Genomic DNA, 25,092 nt, shown 5'->3' with positions numbered 1-25,092 from the left:
CTTTTTTTTCATTTATTCATGGGATGTGGCCAGCATTTATTGCCCATCCCTAATTGCCCTTGAGAAGGTGGTGGTGAGCTGCCTTCTTGAACCACTGCGGTCCATATGGTGTAGGTACACCTACAGTGCTGTTAGGGAGGAAGTTCCAGGACTTTGACCCAGCGACAGTGAGGGAACGGTGAAATATTTCCAAGTCAGGTTGGTGAGTAGCTTGAAGGGGAACTTGCAGGTGGTGGTGTTCCCTTGTGTCTGTGGCCCTTGTCCTTCTAGAGGGTAGCAGTTGTAGGTTTGGAAGGTGCTGTCTAAGGACCCTTAGTATGTTCCTGCAGTGCATCTTGTAGATGGTACATAATGCTGCCACTGTGCATCAGTGGTGGAGGGAGTGATTGTTTGTGGATGGGATGTCAATCAAGCAGGCTGCTTTGTCCTGGATGGTGCCAAATGCATCTCAAGTGTTGTTGGAGCTGCACTCATCCAGGCAAGAGGAGTCATTCCATCACACTCCTGGCTTGGGCTTTGTAGCTGGTGGACAGGCTTTGGGGAGTCAGGAGGTGAGTTACTCGCCACAGGATTCCTAGCCTCTGACCTGCTCTTGTAACTACATTATTTATATGGCTAGTCCAGTTCAGTTTCTGGCCAATGATAATCCCCAGGATGTTGATAGTGGGGGATTCAGCGATAGAAATGCCATTGAATGTCAAGGGGCGATGGTTAGAGTCTCTCTTGTTGGAGATGGTAATTGCCTGGCACTTGTGTGACGCGAATGTTACTTGCCACTCCTCAGTCCAAGCCTGAATATTGTCTTGATAGATGCATTTGGACATGGACTGCTTCAGTAACTGAGGAGTTGCGAATGGTGCTGAACATTGTGCAATCATCAGCGAACATCCCCACTTCTGACCTTGTGATGGAAGGAAGATCATTGATGAAGCAGCTGAAGATGATTGGGCTGAGGACACTACCCTGAGGAACTCCTGCAGTGATGTCCTGGAACTGAGATGATTAACCTCCAGCAACCAAAACCATCTTCCTTTGTGCTAGGTATGACTCCAGAGGAGAGCTTTCCATCGATTCCCATTGACTCCAGTTTTGTTAGGACTCCTTGATGCCACACTCAGTCAAATGCTGCCTTGATGTCAAGTGTAGTCACTCTGACCTCACCTCTGGAGTTCAGCTCTTTTGTCTGTGTCTGAACCAATGCTGTTATGAAGTTAGGAGCTGAGTGACCCTGGCAGGACCCAAACTGAGTGTTGGTGATCAGGTTATTGCTAAGCAAGTGCCGCTTGGTAGCACTATTGATGACCCCTTCCATCACTTTACTGATGATCGAGAGTAGACTGGTGGGGCAGTAATTGGCCGGGTTGGATTTGTCCTGCTTTTTGTGTACAGGACATACCTGGGCAATTCTCCACATAGACGGATAGATACCAGTATTGTAGCTGTACTGGAACAGCTTGGCTAGGGCCGTGGCAAGTTCCAGAGCACAAGTCTTCATTACTATTGCCGGAAGATTGTCACGCCCCATAGCTTTACACTATCCAGTGCCTTCACCTGTTTCTTGATATCACGTGGAGTGAATCAAATTAGCTGAAGACTGGCACTTGTGATGCTGGTGAGATGAATCATCCACTTGGCACTTCTGGCTGAAGATTGCTTCAAATGCTTCAGACTTATCTTTTGCACTGATGTGCTGGGCTCCCCCATCATTGAGGATGGGGTCATTTGTGGATCCTCCTCCTCCAGTGAATTGATTAATTGTCCAGCACCATTAATGGCTGGATGTGTCAGAACTGCAGAGGTTAGATCTGATCCATTGGTTGTGGAATCACTTAGTTCTGTCTAACGCTTGCTGCTTATGCTGTTTGGTACATAGGTAGTCCTGTGTTATAGCTTCACCAGGTTGACACTTAATTCTTAGGTATGCCTGGTGCTGCTCCCGGCATACTCTCCTGCACTCTTCATTGAACCAGGGTTGATTCCCTGGCTTGGTGGTAATGGTAGAGTGGGGGATATGCTAGGCCATGAGGTTACAGATTGCAGTTGAGTGCAATTCTGCTGCTGCTGATGGCCCACAGCGCCACATGGTTGTCCAGTCTTGAGTTGCTGGATCTGTTCAAAATCTATCCCATTTAGCACAGTGGTAGTGCTAGAATGGGCCTGTGGCAGATGGTGAGGGAACCAACAAGAGGGAAAAACATGCCACCCCAGATGCAGCTGTCCATGGGAGTGTTGGTAAGAGTGATCACCGCACAGTCTTTGTGGAGAAGAAATCCCATCTTCACATTGAGGATACCAATGTGTCCATCACATTGTGAGTCTGGAGTCACATGTAGGCCAGACCAGATAAGGATGCCACCGCCTCCCATATAAAACCCATATAAATTGTCAGCCATCTCTAGTCCTGTGTGATTTTTGTTAGGTAGGTACCTGAAACTCGAAGTGTGCAGATTAGACCTGGCAAGAGCAGGTCTGAAACTTATGTGTTCATTTGGATGGCCAGGTGCCTTTTTGGAGAGGTAAGGTATTCCTTTGCACATGGTTCCAGGACACCTTTGGGATAGGTCATGTACCTTTTGGGAAAGGTAAGGTACCTCTTTGGGAGAGAGGTCAGGTGCACTTTGCAAATGTTATAAGTAGACATGAATGTATGTAAAAAAATGTATAACCTCATTAGAGCTGTCAAAGATACCACCTATCAAGCTGTCAAAGAACTGTCAACACTCTTGGAGATTTAGCTCTGCTGGGCTTTAAATTGTTTTTTAAGTGTGGAGTTTTCAAAAAACAGCACTGGCTATTTCACTCTGTCTTTGACATAAGCCTGAGGGTTATCATTATAGGATTTGTGTTGCATGACTGATTTTTTGACCTATCATTATCACAGTGGTGTGCTTGTTAAGTGAACAGTTTGATTGAGAGCTCCAAGTGGTTATCGAATAGAGATATATGTTTTCATCAGGGATTAAGTACTTAAGTGAAATGTTTGTTTTCATAAGCAATTAGTTGAAGGAATGTCAATGTATTGATTGTCCTTTATTATCAATGAGAGTGTTTTTTAAATAGTGACCTCATCAATAGACACATTTTATGTTGCCATGGTTCCTGAGGCCTGCCAATGATGGATGCTAAGTGAGTTGGCATGAGGGGGTAAAGGCAAATAGTGGTGGATGAGTTCATGGGTTGGCATGCATTGGCACTAAGTTGGCATGGGGCTATAAAGGGCCATGGTGATGAATGGGGGCATGGGTTGGCATAGGATGTATGAGGGGCCATGGTGGGTGGGTACAGGGCACAGGTTTGCATGGAGGGTGTGGGGGTGTGGGTGGGGGAGGTGCCATGGGTTAGCATGGATGGAGCACGCGGATTGTGTGGGAGGTGAGGAGTGAGAGCTGGAGGGACATTTTTGCTCGATTGCTATTTTTCAATCTTTCATCCAGTGCGGGTGCACAGAGGCAGGCCCTCCAGTCAGCCCACCTCTGCACCCGGCAGCCTCTGCACCCATTCCGGAATGGGGATCTGGGTAGATCCGACTTCTAATCCAGCCCGCACCCCCGGAGCAAAAATCCCAATTTCCGGGCCCCCCTTTTCCGGGTCGAGTTCACAGAGCTTGGAAATATCCCAACTCTGTGCATCTGACGCGGGAGCAAAATCCGGGCCTAAGTCACAGAATACACCAGTTTCTCAAGAGTATTATTCTATTATGCCAAATGCTAAAGTCGTCAAATTTCTATACAGTAATTGCTTCTTAAGGTCAGTTAGACAGAACTTACCATTTGCTAGGTAAGTTTCACTGTTATTAACAACATTTTGTTGCGTCTCTGGCTCCTCCAGAATGTCAGAAGAAACTAATAAGGAATGGCTGGTGTTCCTCATAATTTTTATACTTTTTTTCTCTAATCGAGACATCAACATTTGACGAGTAGTAAACTGTGACATGTGAAGTGTGGCATTCACATCTCAGAACGTTATGTAGAGTAATGGACCTCACATGGAGTTGCTCATATGAAGCTGAGTGTCTTTTTTTTAAGGACAGCAGCGTTATACTATGTAGCTTAGAAGACAATATGTTCTGCTGCTACAGCAATACAATGTTTATTAACACCAGAAAGTATTTTTGTGGTTAAGTAAATAATGCATGATCTGATACTAAAGTCAAGTAAGAAATTGTAGGCTATCCAGCTCTTCTAGCGTTTTGTGTCCCTTGAGATATCCTTTGTTTCTTTTGCTTTTTTGGAAGTACAACAGAGAAATATAAGTGGAACATTTGAAATATGATGGTAAATGCACTGGGCACAGAGCACAGATTTAAAGTGATTTGCAAAGGAAGCAAATGTGACATGAGAAAAAACTTTTTCACACGACGGGTCTGGAGTGCACTGCCTGGCAGTGTGGTGAGGGCAGGTTCAATCGAGGCATTCAAGAGGGCATTGGATGATTATTTGAATAGAAACAATGTGCAGGGGTATGGAGAAAAGGTAAGGCAAAGGCACTAGGTCATAATGCTCATTTGGAGAGCCAGTGCAGACACAATGGGCCGAATGGCCTCCTTCTGTGCTGTTAAAATTCTGTGGTTCTGTGATCTAGGTTCTGAATATTGGCAGGCTGAGTCAACTGAAGAAATTTTTTAAGATGTCAGCCAAGTCCCTAGTAGAAAGGGGGCCACAATACTCAGTACAAAGTAAAAAGTTTTGATGCAACATTATTGGTATGCCAGATGTACAGATTGCAAAACTGTGCAGACACGGCCCATCATCCATTTAATATTAATGAATAGAAAAATGGCAGATTAGGAGTTCCCATGCAGGGAAGAGTTTAACCCTAATCAGGTCTCTGAGCAAAGAACAGTTGGGGCAAGTGCAAAACACACTTACTGGCCTAAATTTCCAGTTTCAAGGTATTTTAATTCCTGAGCCATGGTAAGTGCCAGCAGCCTGTGTCTCACCCATCCTGGGCAGGAGGAGGACACAGAGCAGCGGAAGATCATAAGGCACTCAGGCACTCACCGGCTTCTTGGCAGGACTGGGAGATTTTGAAAGGTCCCATAGAAGGAGGGGGGAGTAATCTAGAGAAGAGGAAGCCGCTACTTTCTTTGTGGAGCCTGGAGGAGTTCACCTGACTGTCCTGGTCGCACAAAAGAAATATTCCCACTTAACTGAAGAGTATCTTTCTCCTTCCCCCTGCTGCCAATCTGCTTCACCCTAGTGGAGGAACCACAGTAACTTCCCCTCTTAGCCGCCATTTAAATGGCATCAGGGTCCTACTTAACCATAGTTGACCCATTCGCATAAATTCAGAATTTATGATCTTCAACCTTCAGCTGAATTTTGGAAATGCCAGGAAAGGGTAGAGTTCCGAGCGAGTGAGTAGCCTAGTTGTTGGGTTAAAATCTGCCCTAGTGTGGTTGCACTGCCATCCTGTACTAGGATGGGTGCATGAGAATTTTTACCCTGTAACTGCAGTCACCTCAGGAGAAGTCAGAAGATGGGAAATGAAAATGATCACAAATCAGGATTTTTGATGCAACTAACTGGGGCATTAGTGTACTTTAGCAAAGGAAAGTTTCTGTATGTGACGCCAGTCCCATGCTAATGTGGTTTACTCTTCACTCCCCTCTGAAGTAGCCAAGAAAGCCATTCAGTTGGATCAAACCATTGCAAAGAATCCACATGGACTGCAGCAGTTCAAGGAATAGATTCACAACCATCTCCTTGAGACAACGTGGGCAACAGTGCCAGTTATCCCAAAAATGAATATATTTTTCTAAAATGGATTTGGGGATGGAGTTGAGTTTCAGGTTTGTGATTTAAAGCAAAGTACATTTGCACAAATATCTTAGAGAAAAAGATTGTAAGCATTAGAGAATGTGTATTAAAGCCAGATGAATTTAGGGAATGTAACAATTCACAATCTATTTCAAACAACAAGGAATAACAGCACAGACCTGAAACATTAACTCTGCTTTTCTCCCTACAGATACTGCCTGACCTGCTGAGGATTTCCAACACTTTCGGTTTTTGTATCAAGCTGGGATCTATTGCCTTACCCCAGAACCATTAGCCTGTGTGACCATAGGCATTAATCAATTCATCACCTCTTTACTGAAGGCCAAGTAACATTCAAACCCAAGAATGATTTTATTCATGTAGACCCAACGTAAGCTAACTGTGGATAATATAGTCCTGTGAGAAGAGGCAGTGAGTTTGAATGGCAGGCCTTCTGAGGAAGATATCAGAGATATCATTCCTTTCTGGGGTCAGAATTAATAGGGAAGAAAGGAAAACCCGTGACAGAGAGCATTCGGGTTTTAAACTAAGGACTCCAAGACACAAGTCTTGGACAGGACTGGAATCTATAAAAGCAGAAGATCAGGTTTTGCAATAACAAGTTGTCTAGAGAGAAAAGCATGCCAAGTAGAAGTGAGTCAGCTCACAATCGGCATGAATTATTATTATTTAAAGAGTGAAGTGTGATGAGTTAAGTCAGTGGAAAGTGCTTATACTTTCTACACATTCATTTCCTGTTTGTGAAAATAAGCAGCTTAGCAATTCCTTTCTAGCCTCCTTTCATCAAATGTTTCTCAGTCAACCTTTGAAAAGATTGGTGATTTGCACGCAAAATGCATGATGTTCAATTTACCCTTACCGTCCATCAGATTTTGGCAGGATGGATACGTGTCTAATAATAAGACGCTTATTAAGACAGCTTATAGGAGTGGCCAGCACCACTTCACCCAAGACAATATTTAAGAGGAACCCTAAACCTGTAACAGCAAAGTCCCACCAGTACTGCAGCGCTTGCTATGCTGCGGTTGGAGGTAAAGAATATTGTTTAGGCAGAGCAAAGCAAACTAATGTTGGAGAGTTTGGTGCCAAAATTGTGTGACTGATATAGAAAATGTTCCATTTCACAATATTAGTAACTCTGCCTTGAAGAAAACAAGATTTGCACACCAATACAGAAATGCTCCTCCTGGTCTTAAACACAGTTAATTTGCCTAACAATAATTCCACTAATCAGAGTTGGTTATTTAGAATTTACAGCACAAAAACAGACCATTTGATTCCAACAGGTCCAAGCCAGTGTTTATGCTTTACATGAGCCTCCACTGAATTTATTTCATTTCACCCTATTTACAGATTCCTCTATTAGGTTGGCTAGAGTTGCCAATGGTTTAATTGCTTGTAGCACTCTAGCAACAAACTTTTTTTAGCAGCACCATACTTTTGTTTGGCATGGTTTTGAATAAATCTTTCCATTCATGAAGGTGAGTGAGGTCCAGGTTGGAAGATTTTCACCCTAAAGACTTCCTTTCATGTTGATGCAGTTAGCCACTCTTTACTTTGCCTCAACAATACCCTCCACCTCCAACTGGATCTGAAATCACACCCAGTCCCATTCACCCATCAACCCTGTGCTCACTGATCTACACTGACTCCCAGTTCAGTAACACCCTGATTTTAAAATTCTCATGTTTTCAAACCCATCCATGGCTTCATCCCTCTCTATTCCTGTAACCCCTTCTAACCCCCCAACCCTCTAAGAAATCTGTGCTCCTCATATTTCGGCCTCTCAAGCATCCCCTATTTCAATTGCTCTACCTTTGGGGGCCATACCTTCAGCCACCAAGACCCTAAGCTCTGGAATTCCCTCCCTGAACCTTCCCATCTCCCTACCTCTTTCTTCTCCTTTAAGACACTTTATAAAAAAAACTACGTTTTTGACCAACTTTTGGGTCACCTGTCCTAATATCTCCTTAGGTGACATGTTGTCATATTTTGTTCCATGCTTCTCCTGTGAAGTGTCTCGAGATGAGTTACTATGTCTAAGGCACTATATAAATGCAAATTGTTGTTGGATGAGGAGATTGCATAGATATGGAAGGACTAGGCCATGGAGGAATTTGAACACAAGAATGAGAATCTTAAAATCAAGGCATTCCGTAATCAGTCAGCGAGTGTGAAATGCTATTTGCTGCAAAGACTTGAAGAAGCAACTGATCTAGCAATGGATCTGCTGAATCAAAGCTCTCCCATTTACCCAGCTATGATTCCAGCCATTGAGCCTGTCCATAATTACTCCCCTAAAACTGACTATCACTCAATTACTTGTGAACATTGACACATGTACCTCTATGGTAGGGATCACTCCGCACTGATTGCCAAGGGCTTTTTACGTTGTTAGTCATGTCAGAATCAGGTCATCGACTTCTATGCGTCCACAGATGGTCAGATTGCCTTCATCAGTATAACTTCAGGTTTGAGTATCTCACAGGTTCATGCAACCAAGTAGCTGACATGCTTAGCCATATTACTATGACAGACAACACTAATGATAGTGAAGCCACTTGTGAAATTGGAGGCTACGTGATCACAGCGATTTCACACACGACCATTAGTCTTATTATGCAGGAGGAGTTGAAGGCAGAATTGATGGCAGACAGCACACTGCAGAAAGTAAGCCAGTACCTAAAAGCCAAGTGGCCTGGCAAAATAGAGGAAGAACTGATCCAGTACTACAGAGTGACACAATGAACTTGCATTGTTTTATGACAACTGTATTGCTCGCAGAACTCGAGCGGTTATTCCAAAAAAGCTACAACAATGTGTATCCCATCTTACCCATGAAGGACATCCGGCTGTTAAGATGAAACAATGATCTTGTGAAACAGTCTAGTGGCCAGCAATAGGTCGTCACATAGAAGAGCTCATTAGAAACTGCATAGCATGTACATTTGATCAAAAACCTGTTAAACCATGTCCCATACCTCTACAACCGACCACATTTTGCCAACCAAATTATGGCATTAGTAGATATTTTTGGAGAAGTGCAAGAAGTCCCTAGCATCAACATTTTTCTTATTGTTCATGCATGATCCACATAGCAAATGGTCGGAAGTCGGTACAACAAATTCCATCGCCATCACTTTGGTCATTGGCACTCTAGTAGACCAAAGCAAAATAATGTGGATGCTGGAAATTTGAAATAAAAACAGAAAATGCTGCAAAAACGCAGCAGGTCTGGCAGCATCTGTGGAGAGAGAAACAGAATTAACCTTTCGAGTCTGTATGACTCTTCTTAAGAGTCATAGGGACTCTAAACGTCAACTCTGTTTCTCCCTCCAAAGATGCTGCCAGACCTGCTGAGTTCTTCAAGCATTTTCTGTTTTTATTTCAGACATTCTAGACCAACTGTTTACAAAACGGTGTTTGCCGGGGACTAGAATTATGGGCAATGGTGTGAAGTTTTTCTAGTCAATTCACAGAGTTCCGAGCAAGCTATAGAATTCACCATCATTGGACATTGCGATGCAGCCTTCAATCGAATGGTGGTATCAAACAATTCAGTAGGGCGGAAGATCAAGGACAGCCTGAGAGCTAGTAAGTCGGAAGAGAAAACATTTGAAAAACCCATTCATGTCCTACTCCGCACATAACAAACCACCCCACAAGCTCTGACCATAAAGATACCGGTCGAACTAATGACTGGGCAGAACTTTTGCATGGTGCTGACCACTCTTAAGCCATCGCCACTCTCTGACAGGGATTTCAGAGCAAAAACAGAAGAAATTGCAAAGTGATATGGTAAAGCAAAAGCGACAAGTGAACTAGCACAAGGAAACCACATTTTGAAGTTGGAGTTTGGGTTTGCATCAAATGGTCATATTGTGACTGCATCATCTCTATCAGGGCCAAAGCAGATCAAGTGGTTGCTTGGTATCAACACTTATCTTTTGGATGACAACACAAAGTGGAATGCGAGGTACTTGATAGCGAGCAGACCAGGATATTTTGAGGACAGCGATCATGAGGATACATTTCCTTTTCCAATGAATGACTACAATGTTGATCATCCACCTCATCAGTTTAATCACACAGAACCACAACCTCAAATTTTTAGATCTCAGTGTGGTCATCAATGACCTCTATGTCTCAAACACTTTCTGTACTTAGAGAAAACAGACATACTGAGCTCTGAAAAATGACTCAAGTACGTATCTATGGTTTTTAGGATGGTTTAATTTAAAATAGGCCGTTTAGTTTACAAGTGGGAAAAAATGTTGTATTCAATTGTCCAATTGTTCAGTGCTTTATTGTGTGTGCCTGTTGACTTTTTTCTGCTGTTAGTCAAGTCTGTGGGTGTGGTTAGGGAAACAGAAACTAAACTGAAGCAAAACACTGGAAGTGTGAGCGTGCAGACATTATAAAAGCACTGTAAATAAAGCTCCTGTTTGGACAGAGAAACTGATGTAATCTCTGCATATCTCTGAGGCGTAAAACACAAAAGGAACATGAGTCGGCCATTCAGCCCATTGAGCCTGTTCCACCATTCACTTAGATCATGGCTAATCTATACCTTAACCCCAATTACCCACCTTAGTTCCAAATCCCTTAATGACCTTGCTTACATCTAGCAATTACAGTTCTGAAATGTACAATTCACCTAGCCTCAACAACATTAGGGAGAGAGGGTTCCAGATTTCCACTACCCTTTGAATAAAGTACTTCCAAACATCACCCCTGAACAGCCTAGCTCTAATTTTAAGCTCGTGCTCACTTGTTCTGAATTCTCCCACCTCAGAAAATAGTTTGTCTACCCTTTTAGCTCCTGTAATCATACTAAACACCTCAAATAGATCACTCCTTAATCTTCTATACTCGCAGAAACACAAGCTTAGTTCACGCAACAGCTCCTTATTATTGAACCTTTGTGTAACAGTATCATTCTGGTAAATCTGTACTGCAATCCCCTCCAAGGCCAATATATCCTTCTTGAGGTGTTCAGTACCTTATATGAAATCTAACCAAAGTTTTAACTAACTGTAACATAACTTCCACCACTTTGAACTCCTGCTCTTCTATAACTGGTTTCTCCCCCACACAGTATACAGGGATAAAATTAAAACTGGAATAACAATTAAAATTTGGCGGGAGAAAAACATTTGGGTGTGCTACATTATGATATATGCAGCGTTTGTCCACAATGTTCAGCAACATGTGCATGCTTTTGAAAACTTTTTTGTGCTTTTCTTTTAACTCCAAGTGGACAAGAGTAGGATGTGATAAGGAAATCATCGCAAGAGGGAACAAGCAATAAATGGGGAGGAGCAGTAGGAATGCAGGAAGAGGCTCCATCTGCTGGCAGGATGTGAACAGCATCAGTTCAGGCCCTGGATGAGGCCTACCCCAAAGGTAAATGATATTAAACCTAAAAATGGGGCATTTGCCTCCTTTTCGAGAGAAGGGGAATCCAGTTTTATGAACAAACTCACATTCCTTTCTGTTGCTGTAGAAGTATTATAACGTTTTTTATTCATTGTACGGGATGTGAGATGTGAGTATTCCATCACACTCCTGACCTGTGCCTTGTAGATGGTGGACAGGCTTTGGGAAGTCAGGAGGTGAGTTACTCGTCGCACGATTCCTAGCCTCTGACTTGCTCTTGTAGTCACAGTATTCATGTGGCTAGTCCAGTTCAGTTTCTGGACATTGGTAACCCCCAGGATGTTGATAATGGGGGATTCAATGATGGTAATGCTATTGAATGTCAAGGGGCGATGATTGGATTCTCCCTTGTTGGAGATGGTCATTGCCTAGCACTTGCGTGGCGCAAATGTTACTTGCCACTTGTCAGCCCAAGCCTGGATATTGTCCAGGCCTTGCTGCATTTGGTCCCGGACTGCTTCAATATCAGGAGTCACAAATGGTGCTGAACATTGTGCAATCATCAGCGAACATCCCCACTTCTGACCTTATGATGGAAGGAAGGTCTTTGATGAAGCAGCTGAAGGTGGTTAGGCCGAGGACATTACCCGGAGGAGCTCCTGCAGTGATGCCCTGGAACTGAGATGATTGACCTCCAACAACCACAACCATCTTCCTTTGTGCTAGGTATGACTCCAACCAACGGAGAGCTTTCCCCCTGATTCCCTTTGACTCTAGTTTTGCTAGGGCTCCTTGATGCCACACTCAGTCAAATGCTGCCTTGATGTCAAGGGCAGTCGCTCTCACCTCACCTCTGGAGTTAAGCTCTTCTGCCCATGTTTGAACCAAGGCTGTAATGAAGTCAGGAGCTGAGTCACCTGGCCGAACCCAAACTGAGCATCAGTGAGAAGCTTATTGCTAAGCAAGTGCCACTTGATAGCACTGTTGATGACCCCTTCCATCACTTTACTAATGATCGAGAGTAGACTGATGGGGCGATAATTGGTCGGGTTGGATTTGTCCTGCTTTTTATGTACAGGACATACCTGGGCAATTTTCCACATTGCTGGGTAGATGCCAGTTTTGTAGCTGTACTGGAACAGCTTGGCTAGAAGCGCGGCAAGTTCTGGTGCAGAAGTCATCAGTACTATTGCCGGGGCCTTTCAGCTTTACTGCAACTCTTGCTGCTTAACAAAAGATCTTTCTAAATATTAAAGCTACTTGAATTTTTTAAAATGACATCATTTTACAACGATTTGCTTTTTGAAACACATGATTCTGAGCCAAGTCATTTATAAAAATCAGTTGATCTTGTATATCTCAGGGAAGAGAATGCCTCTGATATAATCTTGATATTTTTTATTCATTTACAGGATGTGGGCGTCGCTGGCTAGGCCAGCATTTATTGCCCATGCCTAATTGCCCTTGGGAAGGTAGTGGTGAGCTGCCTTCTTGAACCGCTGCAGTCCATGTGGTGCAGATACACCCACAGTGCTGTTAGAGAGGCAGTTCCTGGATTTTGACCCAGTGACAATAAAGGAATGGCGATATATTTCTAAGTCAGGATGGTGAGTGGCTTGGAGGGGAGCTCCCAGGTGGTAGCTATGGGGAGTCAGGAGGCGGGATACTCACCGCCAGATTCCTAGCCTCTGACCTGCTTTTGTAGCCACAGTTTTTATGTGACTAGTCCAGTTCAGTTTCTGGTCAATGGTAATTGTGAAATTCAATAGTTTGTAATATTAATAGAGCTGTACATCAAGTAATTATTTGATCATCAAGAGGCAGTATATTTAAAAATATTTATAACTGCAATTATAAAGAAATACACTGACAGCAATTCAGACATTTCTCAAGTTCATAATCAAGTTTAAAAATCACATGACATGGTTTACATTTCCAGTGTACAGAGTGAAAACATTCAGGACATTCTAGACTTCCATTATCACTATAGTTCAAGCATAACTAAACAGACAGCTCAGGTCATACTAAATACACAGCCTTTAAATCAATGTAAACACATAGCTCAAGCCATTTTAATTGTAACTCATGAGTCAAACTCGGCTAATAACTTCCTCCTCCTTAGAAAGAGTAAGCAGGTTAGAGTGGCATTTAACCAAGGTGCTGATCCATGACTCTGGCTTTGGGCCACAACTCTTCCCCATAAGCAGCTGAGAGATGTATGCTCTTTCCACTGCTCCTACTTTAGGAATCCTCTGGATACCGGAGCCAATTGCTGTACTATATTATGCCAGTGTCCTTTTCTTTGACAGTTCTGACAGCAAGATGGCACATTTACAGGGCTTTACAGATTGACGTAAAGTGTGGGAAGGGTAGCAATCCTCACAAAGATTCATGTACTGAATAAAGGCCTAGGGAATCCCAGGTGAAAGGAAACTGATGACAAGCAGCCATCTATCATCAGGGAGCGGAAAGGAGGCATCAGCAAATTTTAGATGATTACGTGGTATTTTAGATCAGTTTACATGGGTTCATGCCCAGCAAGCTGCTGCTAGGGTGAATTTCTGAACTTAATTGTGCCAACATGAGGAAACATTGATTGGAGACTGGCCATTTCCCCGCAGAGATGTATATCTTTCTCAATTCACATTATGGAAGGTATAGCACCAAGTTGCTTGCCCTACATGTGGCTGAGGATAGTGACGCCCCTATGTTGCTATATTCTTTCTTAAAGAAGTGTCCATTCACCATAGTGTGAATCTGTCCACTTGACTTGTTCTGGGCGTAACACTTAAAACAACCTTCAGTAACTAAGAAAGAATTCCTATCCCCTACCAATATCATTAGTTAAGAATGTTTATGAATGAAGTAAACAATAAGAAAACACTTCGGGGCGGAAAACACATTTTGATGCTTTTTCCACTGCTGATGACTCATAAGGGCTACGTTTCATGGGAGGGGTGGGGCTGGGGGTGGGGATGGGGATGGTGGGCGGCCTGCCCCCCTACCCGATGGCAAGTCGGCTGGAAGCAGACTCGCTCAATGCCAGCAGTCCCTGCAGCCATAACATGCTGCAGGCGGGCTAAATTGGTGGAGGTTGATGGTAGGGAATACAGCAATTGTAAAACAAAAACAGAATTACCTGGAAAAACTCAGCAGGTCTGGCAGCATCGGTGGAGAAGAAAAGAGTCGACGTTTCGGGTCCACACGACCCTTCAACAGAACTGAAGTATAGTTAGGAGAGGGGTGAAATATAAACTGGTTTAAGGTGGGGGGGCGGGAGGAGAGAAGTTGAGGGTGGGGTGGTTGTAGGGACAAGCAAGCAGTGATAGGAGCAGATAATCAAAAGATGTCACAGACAAAAGGATCAAAGAGGTGTTGAAGGTGGTGATATTATCTAAGAAAAGTGCTAATTAAGAATGGATGGCAGGACACTCAAGGTACAGCTCTAGTGGGGGTGGGGTGGAAAGATTGACAAGGTATTAGTTGTAGATTTAAAAATAATGGAAATAGGTGGGAAAAGAAAAATCTATATAAAGTGTTGAAAACAAAAAAAAACAACAAAAGGGAGGGGGAGGAAACGGGGTGGGGATGGGGAGAGGAGGAGTTTAAGATCTAAAGTTGTTGAATTCAATATTCAGCCCGGAAGGCTGTAAAGTGCCTAGTCGGAAGATGATGTGCTGTTCCTCCAGTTTGCGTTGGGCTTCGCTGGAACAATGCAGCAAGCCAAGGACAGACATGTGGGCAAGAGAGCAGGGTGGAGTGTTAAAATGGCAAGCGACAGGGAGGTTTGGGTCTTTCTTGCGGACAGACCGCAGGTGTTCTGCAAAGCGGTCGCCCAGTTTGTGTTTGGTCTCTCCAATGTAGAGGAGACCGCATTGGGAGCAACGAATGCAGTATACTAAGTTAGGGGAAATGCAAGTGAAATGCTGCTTCACTTGAAAGGAGTGTTTGGGCCCTTGGACGGTGAGGAGAGAGGAAGTGAAGGGGCAGGTGTTGCATCTTCTGCGTGGGCATGGGGAGGTGCCATAGGTGGGGGTTGAGGAGTAGGGGGTGATAGAGGAGTGGACCAGGGTGTCCCGGAGGGAACGATCCCTACGGAATGCCGCCAGGGGGGGTGAAGGGAAGATGTGTTTGGTGGTGGCATCATGCTGGAGTTGGCGGAAATGGCGGAGGATGATCCTTTGAATGCGGAGGCTGGTGGGGTGATAAGTGAGGACAAGGGGGACCCTATCATGTTTCTGTTGAATGTCAAGGGGAGATGGTTAGATTCTCTCTTGTTTGAGATAGTCATTGCCTGGCTTTGTGTGGCAGGAATGTTATTTGCCACTTATCAGCCCAAGCCTGAATATTGTGGATGCCTTGCTACATGTGGACTGCTTAAGTATCTGAGGATACTTTGGAAGTATCCTGTAATTGAAACTGAACACTGTGTAAACATCAGCAGACATCCCCACTTCTGACCTTATGTTGGAGGGAAGGTCTTTTGTGAAGTGGCTGAAGATGGTTGGGCCTTGGACACTGCCCTGAGGAACAATGTCGTGTGGCTCACACAATTGACCTCCAACAACCACCTTCCTTTGTGCTAGGCATGACTCCAGCAAGTGGAGAGTTTTCCCCCTGAGCTCCATTGACTTCAATTCTATCAGGGGTCCTGAATGAAATACTATTAGTGAAATGCTACCTTGATGTCAAGGGAAAGTGAGGACAACTCACCTCTGAAATCAAGCTCTATTGCATCTGCTTGAACTACTGTCTGAGGTGCCTAACTAGCAGCTCAGTTGTAATAAACTGCTACTCATGGCAATCGGGGATGGACAGTAAATGCCTGGCTTGACAGTGACACACACATCTCAAAAAGGAATAAAATAAATGTTAATGTTCATTATGTTCTAAGTGATTTTTACAACTACATACACTAATCTCAGTGAATAAGGGAAATAATGACCTATAATAATGTCATGAAATTATTTGAGTAATTTGATTGATCAACATCTGCTAGTTGTCAGTTGGAATTGATGAGCAGGATTTTGTCGTCGGCATGTGGGGGCGGGCCTGACACACTGATGCGTAAAATGACGCGCGATGACGTCGGGCGTGTGTCCTGATGTCATCGCGCGTCGTTTCGATGTTTTGTTCGGCGGGAACACACCGGAGGCAGCTGCGCGCCCGCCGAACTGTCAACGGCCTATTAAGGCCATTAAAAAGTAATTTAACTTTTAACAACACTGCCTGTCCAACCTTAAGATTGGCGGGCAGGCAAAGAGCCCAAACGGCCTTCGCATCTTTCAAGAAACCTCATCCACAGGCGGGATGAGGTTTCCTGAAGGTTTTGTAACACAATTAAATAAATTTTGCAAACTTCACAAACATGTCCCACATGAGGAGACATGTTTAAATAATTTTTTACTTTATTTTTTAAAAAGTTTTATCATCTACTTAATCTCCCTGAGGCGGCTCCGTGCTCTCCCTCCTCCCCCTCCCACCTGCACAGGTACCGGCCGCGCATTACACTGGGCGGGCCTTAATTCGCTTGCCCATGTAAAATGGCGTTGCACAGCCAATCACGCGCCTGCCCCTGCCCGTTCCAGCCCAGCCCGCCCGCCAAAGGAGAAATTCTTCCCGATAAATTTGAAAAAGATTAACCCCAATTGAAATACTTGAGTTTTCTGCTGCATGCTCATTCCACAATGATTAACTACTGTTTAATCAAATTACATTTGAGTTCTTGATCTTTAATCAATGACAAATTTGACCAGCAATTTAGAAGGCAAGTCTACTTCTCAGCTGATCACTAATCATTCCTCCGCAGATGTTTGACACGTCAAAGTGTGATGCCGCTGAGATTGTACTTTGGGGCGTTACCCCTTTGAAAGATGTGAGATGCTGCAAGCCTGCTAGACACAAGCCTTTTTAGTTATCATAGAGCAGAATTTTACAGCCCTGTCATGACAAATGACAGATAAAATGCAGCGAGCTGTTCAAAAGTACATTGGCTTCAGCAGGACTGGAAAATCCTGCCGGCGGCAGGCGCCGTAAAATTCCGTCATAAATAATTGTGGCAGAGAGGGAGGCTATTTGGCCCGTCAAATCCATACCAGCCCTCTGCAAGAGCAATTCAGCTACTCCCACTCCCCTGCCCTTTCCCTTTAGTCCTTACAAACCCTGCAGCTTCAGATGCTGATCCAATTCTCTTGTGTAAGCTATGATTGTGTCTACCTCTACCACCCCTTCAGACAGCGCATTCCAGATCCTAACCATTTGTTGCATTAAAAAGGTTTTTCCTCATGTTACCTTTAGCTCTTCTGCCAATCAATTTAAATCTGTGTCCTCTCATTTTCAACCCTTCTGCCAATACAAAGAGTTTCTCTCTATCTGCTCTGTCTGGATCCCTCGTGATTTTGAACAATCTTCTCATCTCTAAGGCGAATAATCCCAACTTCTCCAACCTATCCACGTAACTGAAGTGCTTCATCCCCGGATTATGTAGATGCGTTGGTGGTAACTATGATTCAGTAAAGATATTTCCTGTGCGCTGTATAGGGGAATGGTTGAAGAAGCAATCTAACTACTAAATGACTGAGTCTGACTGTCTCATCCTGTAAGCCAGCTGATGGCACTTAATCCTGCAGTAAAGTTATTACTGTTTTTGCACAGGACACAGGCTTACTTTACTTCTTAAAGGTGTTAGCACTATGGGCGAGTTTCAGACAGGGCTCATTTCCTGACTAACTAGGGACTTTCTACACTAGAAATTCAATTCAAGTATCGCCACATTCAGCCAAACAAACACTTTACAGTGCATTTTGGCGGAGGAGGATTTAGTCTCTTTTTAAGTATTAAGCAAGTATGCATATTGCTAAAACGCTGATCTCATTGCACATTGCTTGCAAAACTAGTAATGCTTCTGGAAAAGTGAGTGGCATTTTTTTTGTGTCTTCAGGAAAATTAAGAGAATAACAAATCCAATTGTTAATGGATACTTTTGATTAAATGTGTATGAAAAATCCTGTAATTTAAGAATAAACATGTCTCATAGTATTATCCTCGGACTAATCTGTTGGGGCCATTGATGGAAGTGCCCCCCCGCAACCTTTACCTCACCACCCACACCCCCCCTGTCTGTCCGTCTCCCCACGTTTTTCCATCCTGAGGCCTGAGCAGGGTAAGCCACCAATCTCCCCCCCTCCATCGACTTCCCTGAATTCCTCCCACCAGCCTCAAAATTGCAGCCAGGAGGAAGCAGCCCTTAAGCGGCCAATAATTGGCCATTGGCCAATAGGGCGAGGGCCAGCAAGCCAACCTAGACCTCGCCCACCTCCTGTAAAGTGGCAGCTGTTTTGAGGACATATGGGAAGGTGGTGGGGAGACCATTCGGGAAATTTTACAAGTCCCCATGCCTGCAAACCTGCCAGCAGTTTACCAGCCATAAGAGGCCTAAGCAAAATGAATTTTGACAGCCTCCAATCTCTGAAAGTAGTCACAAACCCACAGTACAGAATCAGGTGTCAATTAATAATTAATTTACATTCATTTTGCCAACTCCAGCATTATACTCAATGTTTGGTTGGTGAAATAGAAAGGTAGCATAGGGATCTTACAAAGAGCTCCTGAGATTATTACTGAGGCTTTTTTTATTCATTGATGGGACGTGGGCGTCACTGGCTGGGCCAGCATCTATTGCCAATCCCTAATTGTCCTTGAGAAGGTGGTGGTGAGCTGCCTTCTTAAACCGCTGCAGTCCACGTGGTGTAGGTACACCCACAGTACTGTTAGGGAGGGAGTTCAAGGATTTTGACCCAGCGGCAGTGAAGGAACGGCGATATATTTCCAAGTCAGGATGGTGAATAACTTAGAGGGGAACTTCCAGGTGGTGGTATTCCCATCTATCTGCTACCCTTGGTCCTTCTAGATGGTAGAGGTCATAGGTTTGGAAAGTGCTGTCTGAGGAGGCTTGGTGAATTCCTGCAGCGCATCTTGTAACTGCCACGTCGGTGGTGGAGGGAGTGAATGTTTGTGGATGTGGTGCCAATCAAGCGGACTGCTTTGTCCTGACTTTGTCTGACTGTTTAATCCTGGTAGAATGATCTGTTCATGCATTGTACCTGACCAGGAAATGCTTGTTGCTGACACTGGGTGCTGAAAGTAGACTATCATCCATTCCCCTGCTCTGACATTCTTAACCCTGATGTCACATAAAAAAGCACAAAATAATTATTTCACCCAGTTTGTGCCTGTACAAGATCTATTCATTTTTTTCCTCAAGTTTGATGTACTAATCTTACATGATAAAAACTAATACAGGGCATCTTAAAAAGTATTTGGCTTCCTTAACTGGTCTAACTGTCTTCAACAGCACTTCCCAAACCTGTGACCTCCATCATCTAGAGGGACAGGTGCATGGGAACACAATTCCCTCCAGGCTCCCTTATTTGGACATGTATTGTCATTCTTACCACTGGATCAAAATTGTGGAACTCCCTCAACAGCACAGAAAGAGCACCTTCACCACATGGACTGCTGTAATTCAAGAAGAAGGCTCACTACCACCTTCTCAATGGCAACTAGGAATGGACGATAAATGCTGACTTTGCCAGCGACACTCACAACCCTGTAATGAATAAACAAAACAATGCTCCGAGTGAGATAATAGAAGGCACACAACCAACAAAACATATAAACCCAATCATTGTGCTACTTTAACGTCATCATTAATGCAGATGTGGATCTACAGCTGTCAGCTGTGGAGCAAAGACTCTCACTGCAGGTCAGTTTGAGCAATGACCACTGGAGCCAAGAATGGGCTATGCTCGTTAAATATACAAGTGCAACAGGCATGATTCCCTTACAGCAGGCAGCACATGTTCTGTCATTATACTACTATTTGTGGTGAGTTTTTGACTCCAAGTGCTTAATCGTTTTTGTTCATTTTTATTGGTCACTATTCACCAATCAGCAACATTTCACATCCTGTTTAAATGGTGTATATAATTTGTGATAGAAAGTATAGGATGTATTACATAGACTTACTTCCTGTTACACTTTCCCGTAATTTGTTCAAGTCAATGGAAATAAAAATTGGAAGAGATGTAATGGATGACTGATTAAAATCAGCCATTTTACTTTTTTTTTAAATTCATAGTCACTGGCTAGGCCAGCATTTATTGCCCATCCCTAATTACCCTTGAGAAGGTGATGTTGAGCTGCCTTCTTGAACCGTTGCAGTCCATGTGGTGTAGGTACACCCACCGTGCTGGTAGGGAGGGAGTTCCAGGATTTTGACCCAGCGACAGTGAAGGAACAGCGATATATTTCCAAGTCAGGATGGTGAGTGACTTGGAGGGGAACTTCCCAGGTGGTGGTGTTCCCATGTATCCGCTGTCCTTGTCCTTCTAGATGGTAGCGGTCGTATGTTTGAAAGGTGCTGTCTGAGGAGCCTTGGTGAGTTTCTGCAGTGCATCTTGTAAACGGTACACACTGCTGCCACTGTGTGTCGGTGGTGGAGGGAGTGAATGTTTGTGGAAGGGGTACCAATCAAGTGGGTTGCTTTGTCCTGGAAGGTGTCAAGCTTCTTGAAGGTTGTTGGAGCTGCACTCATCAAGGCAAGTAGGGAGTATCCGATCACACTCCTGACTTGTGCCTTGTAGATGGTGGACAGGATTTGGGTAGTCAAGAGGTGAGTTACTCGTCGCAGGATTCCTAGCCTTTGACCTGCTCTTGTAGTCACAGTATTTATATGGCTAGCCCAGTTCAGTTTCTGGTCACTGGTAATCCCCAGGATGTTGATAATGATGCATTCAGTGATGGTAATGCCATTGAATGTCAAGGGGCAATGGTTGGATTCTCTCTTGTTGGAGATGGTCATTGCCTGACACTTGTGTGGCGTGAATTACTTGTCAGCCCAAGCCTGGATATTCTCCAGGTCTTGCTGCATTTGGACATGGACTGCTTCAGTATCTGAGGAATTGCAAATGGTGCTGAACATTTTGCAACCACCAGCGAAGTTCCCCACTTCTCACCTTATGATGGAAGGAAGGTCATTGATGAAGCAGCTGAAGATGGTTGGGCCTAGGACAAATGTGGAACTGAGATGATTGACCTCCACCAACCACAACCATCTCCCTTTGTGCTAGATATGACTCCAACCAGGGGAAAGTTTTTCCCCTGATTCCCATTGACTCCAGTTATGCGAGGGCTCCTTGATGCCACACTCGATCAAATGCTGCCTTGATGTCAAGGCCAGTCATTCTCACCTCACAAAGTCAACATCTGCTCCAGTCAATGCAATACACAGGAGAACTGTTAGTATATACTGTAGAGTGTAATATACTGCATATTATGCTCTGTGCAGTACACTGGTGTGTAGCATAATAGAAAGGATATGGGATGGAGTTCTGCATTGGGTGAAATCAAGAAATTGTACCTAAAATGCAATTGAAATTGTGCTGATTAGCTTCAAGCTTCCACTAAAATTAATTTGCATAACCTCAAACGTGAAACCTCCCATGAACCAGCACAGTGGTGCAGTACAATAGAATGTAATTGTTTCATTTTTTTCCTTTCCACTAAATGTTATTCTTTGAACTATTTAAGACTGGTAACCTGGTGCAGTTTTATTAATACAGCTAAAAATGGGTTTATCAGTAAAAATAAGCATTTTTAATAAGAGTGTGCTGCCACCCATGTGTGAGTGACCCAAGTAAAATCACTGAAGATGACTTAACAAAAACCACACTGAACCATTTAATAGTTTCACTGATGTACACAAGTCAGTTTCTTAGTGTGTAGAATATTTTTTGATATGAGAAAACTTTTCAGACAGGACCACTGATGCCTGTGTACCTAAGAAAATGAGAACAATTTGAAGAGTTTTTCTGAACTAGTGCAATTGGTGGAGTCCCACAAATTTGCGCTGGGGTCGGGTGGAGGGTGGCTGGGGTGGGTGGTGGGGGGAGAGGGGTGGGTTTTGTGGGTGATGCAGTCAGTTTAGTGGGCAGGGCCTCATCTTAGACCAGCATAAAGGATTGTGGCAATATGAGCATAAATGGTTTTGAGTGAAACTCACGTTTAAAGTTCCCAATCTTTTGTGCTACTCAACCATTTCCATCCAGATTACATTGATATAACTATTGGAACTGCAGTCTCATTGTACAGAATAAAGAATATAGCACATAGCATATTAGGTATTAGAATACACAGCGCTAACTTAACCCCCTGTGACACACTGCAGGGGATAAATTGGCATTACTGGTGTATCATAAAAACACAGAAACATAGAAAATTCAGCACATCGTGCCTGTGCCAGCTAAAAAAGAGTTATCTAGCCTAATCCCACTTTCTAGCTCTTGGGCCAGAGCCCTGTAGGTTATGGCACCTGAAGTGCTTATCCAAGTAGTTTGCAAATTCTATGAAGGTTTCTGCCTCTACCTGTCTTTCAGGCAATGGGTTGCAGATCCCCACCACCCTCTGGGTAAAAAAATTGTCCTCGATGCCCCCATAATCCTTTTGCCAGTTATTTAAATCTATGCCACCTCCTTGTTGGCCTTTCTGCTAACGTCCTTCTGATCGACTCTATCTAGGCTCCTTATAATTTTGTCCACCTCAATGAAATCTCCCATCGGCCTGTTCTGTTCCAAAGAAAACAACTCCAGCCTATCCAATTGTTCCTCATAGTTACAATTATCCAATCCTAGCAATATCCTCCTAAATCTCTTCTGTACCCTCTCTAGAGCAATCATAATCTTCCACCAACAGGGTGAGCAGAACTTCACATGATACCCTAACCGTGGCCTAACTAGTGTTTCATACAGTTCTGGCATAACCTCCCTGCTTTTATATTCTATGCCTCAGTTAATGAAGGAAAGTATCTCATATGCCTTCTTAAACCATCTTATCTACTTATGCTACCTTCAGATATCTGTGAACATGCTCTTACTTCCTCTGCACTTCTCAGAACCCTACTTCTTTGTATTATTTGTACATGGGATGTGGGCACCACTGGCTAGGCCAGCATTTATCGCCCATCCCTAATTGCCTTTGGGAAGGTGGTGGCAAGCTGCCTTCTCGAACTGCTGCAGTCCATGTGGTGTAAGAACATCCACAGTGTTGGTAGGAAGGGAGTTTCAGGATTTTGATCCAATGACAGTGAAGGAACTGTCCCACTGCATTATGTATGCTCTCGCCTTGTTTGTCCTCCCCATATGAATTACCTCACATTTCTTTGGATTGAATTCTATTTGTGACTTCCCTGCCCATCTGACTCGGCCATTGATATCTCCCTGTAGTCTACAACTTTCTTCCTCACTATCAATCATATGGCCAGTTTCTGTATTGCAGTAAAACTTTGGACTCATATCAGTTATTTTTAGCACTCTTTGCTCATTAAAAGGCCATTTTGGCTGTTTATTCCATGTCTGCTTAACAATGCTATGGAAACTAAGTATTGAGCAACATTATTGTAAAGTAAATATTAGCTAACATGACATAAAGAACTCCAAATCTTAGACAACGTTTTAGGCAGCAATTCAACTTTTTCTAATTTGCTCTTGTGGTTTGTGAAATGGTTAGAGGTTAAAATGCTGTCCAGTTTCTCACAGCCATTTAGCTATTATATAAAGAAGCATGAGAATGGAACTAACCTGCAGGAGGTAAATTGATTATTCGTATAAAGTTACCAAAAAATTCCAGCTTTCAAATTGCAGAGTAGTTACAAGTTACAGCACAGGAGCAGGTCTTCTGACCCAGCCAGTCCATTTGCTGTTTAAAGAACTTGCATTTATTTAGCATCTGTTACAACCTCAAGACATCCCACACCGATTTATGACCAATTAAGTGTTGTCACTATTGGAATGTGGAGATCATTTGAAGTGTTGTCACTATTGGAATGTGGAGATCATTTGCCTGCGACCCCATAGGGAAACCACACCATGCAATATTGCCATTGATATTTATGGTCTTTGTTTTGAATTCTGCTAACTGAACCAGAGCAGTGTCCCATTTAAAATAAATGTAAACTAGATGAATAACGTTTAGTTAATGAAATGTTTGTATGACAATATCAGACAGGCAATTGACAGGCTGGGTTTCCAATGACTGTTCAGTAAAAGATGTTTCCTTTACTTGACCTCCACATCAAAATACCCCCCTTTCCTGATACAGCTGCCCCATTCTCCTGATACAGCACAGAATTGGCATTTGGTCCATCAAGCTCATGCCGTTGCTGGCTCTTGAAGTCGTCCGCTCTAACCTGGATATACCAATACTGTCATTTATGCAGAGTCAGCATTGTATCACTGCTCAGACTTTATGGGATAGATTTTCAGCTCTCCTACCAGGAGTAAAACTATATCTTTCTTTATAGAAACCACCTGACTTTCATTTTCCATTGATACTTTGGGGGTAATTTTAACTTTTATCACTCAGTGAGAAACAGATGATAGCCAATCAGCAGTCTGTTTTATATCGTGCCTGATTTTCTTCTCCAATGGAATATATGCATATATATTATGTATATAAATAAAGATATTCACGCATATGTATATATGTTTGTTTGTGTTTATATGTGTTCATATATATGTATGTATGTATGTAAGTGACTATGAAGCACCTCCTGTCTCCACAGTCCCATGAGAAATGTATCAGCTGGGATTTTATTCCAATGGTGGGGCTCCCAACAACAAGCCCAAAAGCTGCTGGCAAAATGGCATGGTAGCAATAAAACGATGGGTGCTCCACTCCATGCTTTCATTCACCATTTTACTTGGCCCGACCCCCCACCGCCCCACTCCTACCTCCCAGCCCATTCCCAGAGGGATGGTAAACCTCAGTTCATCAGGTCACTTTCTTATTGCTGATAAAGGCACTTTTATCCAAAATGAACCAAAACTTGCCTAGGCAATTAGACAGGATGACACCAAGTGCAAGAAGAATTGGATAG

The 25,092-nt window shown here is 43.5% G+C and overlaps 1 protein-coding gene across 1 annotated transcript in view; it reads right to left on the bottom strand.

Annotated features, from left to right (window-relative positions):
- The window catches only part of erg (ETS transcription factor ERG), a 276,979-nt gene that overhangs the window by 231,976 nt on the left and 19,911 nt on the right, over positions 1-25,092 (bottom strand). The window contains exon 2 of the mRNA XM_078560286.1: positions 19,613-19,767. The gene's annotated coding sequence lies outside the window, so the exon portion shown is untranslated. The remainder of the gene's footprint in view (positions 1-19,612; positions 19,768-25,092) is intronic.

The sequence above is a fragment of the Cetorhinus maximus genome, chromosome 16 (genome assembly GCF_964194155.1).
Source record: "Cetorhinus maximus chromosome 16, sCetMax3.hap1.1, whole genome shotgun sequence".
Taxonomy (NCBI): domain Eukaryota; kingdom Metazoa; phylum Chordata; class Chondrichthyes; order Lamniformes; family Cetorhinidae; genus Cetorhinus; species Cetorhinus maximus.
The sequence above is the reverse complement of the archived record's forward strand: the minus strand, read 5'-3'. Positions and strand labels throughout refer to the sequence as shown.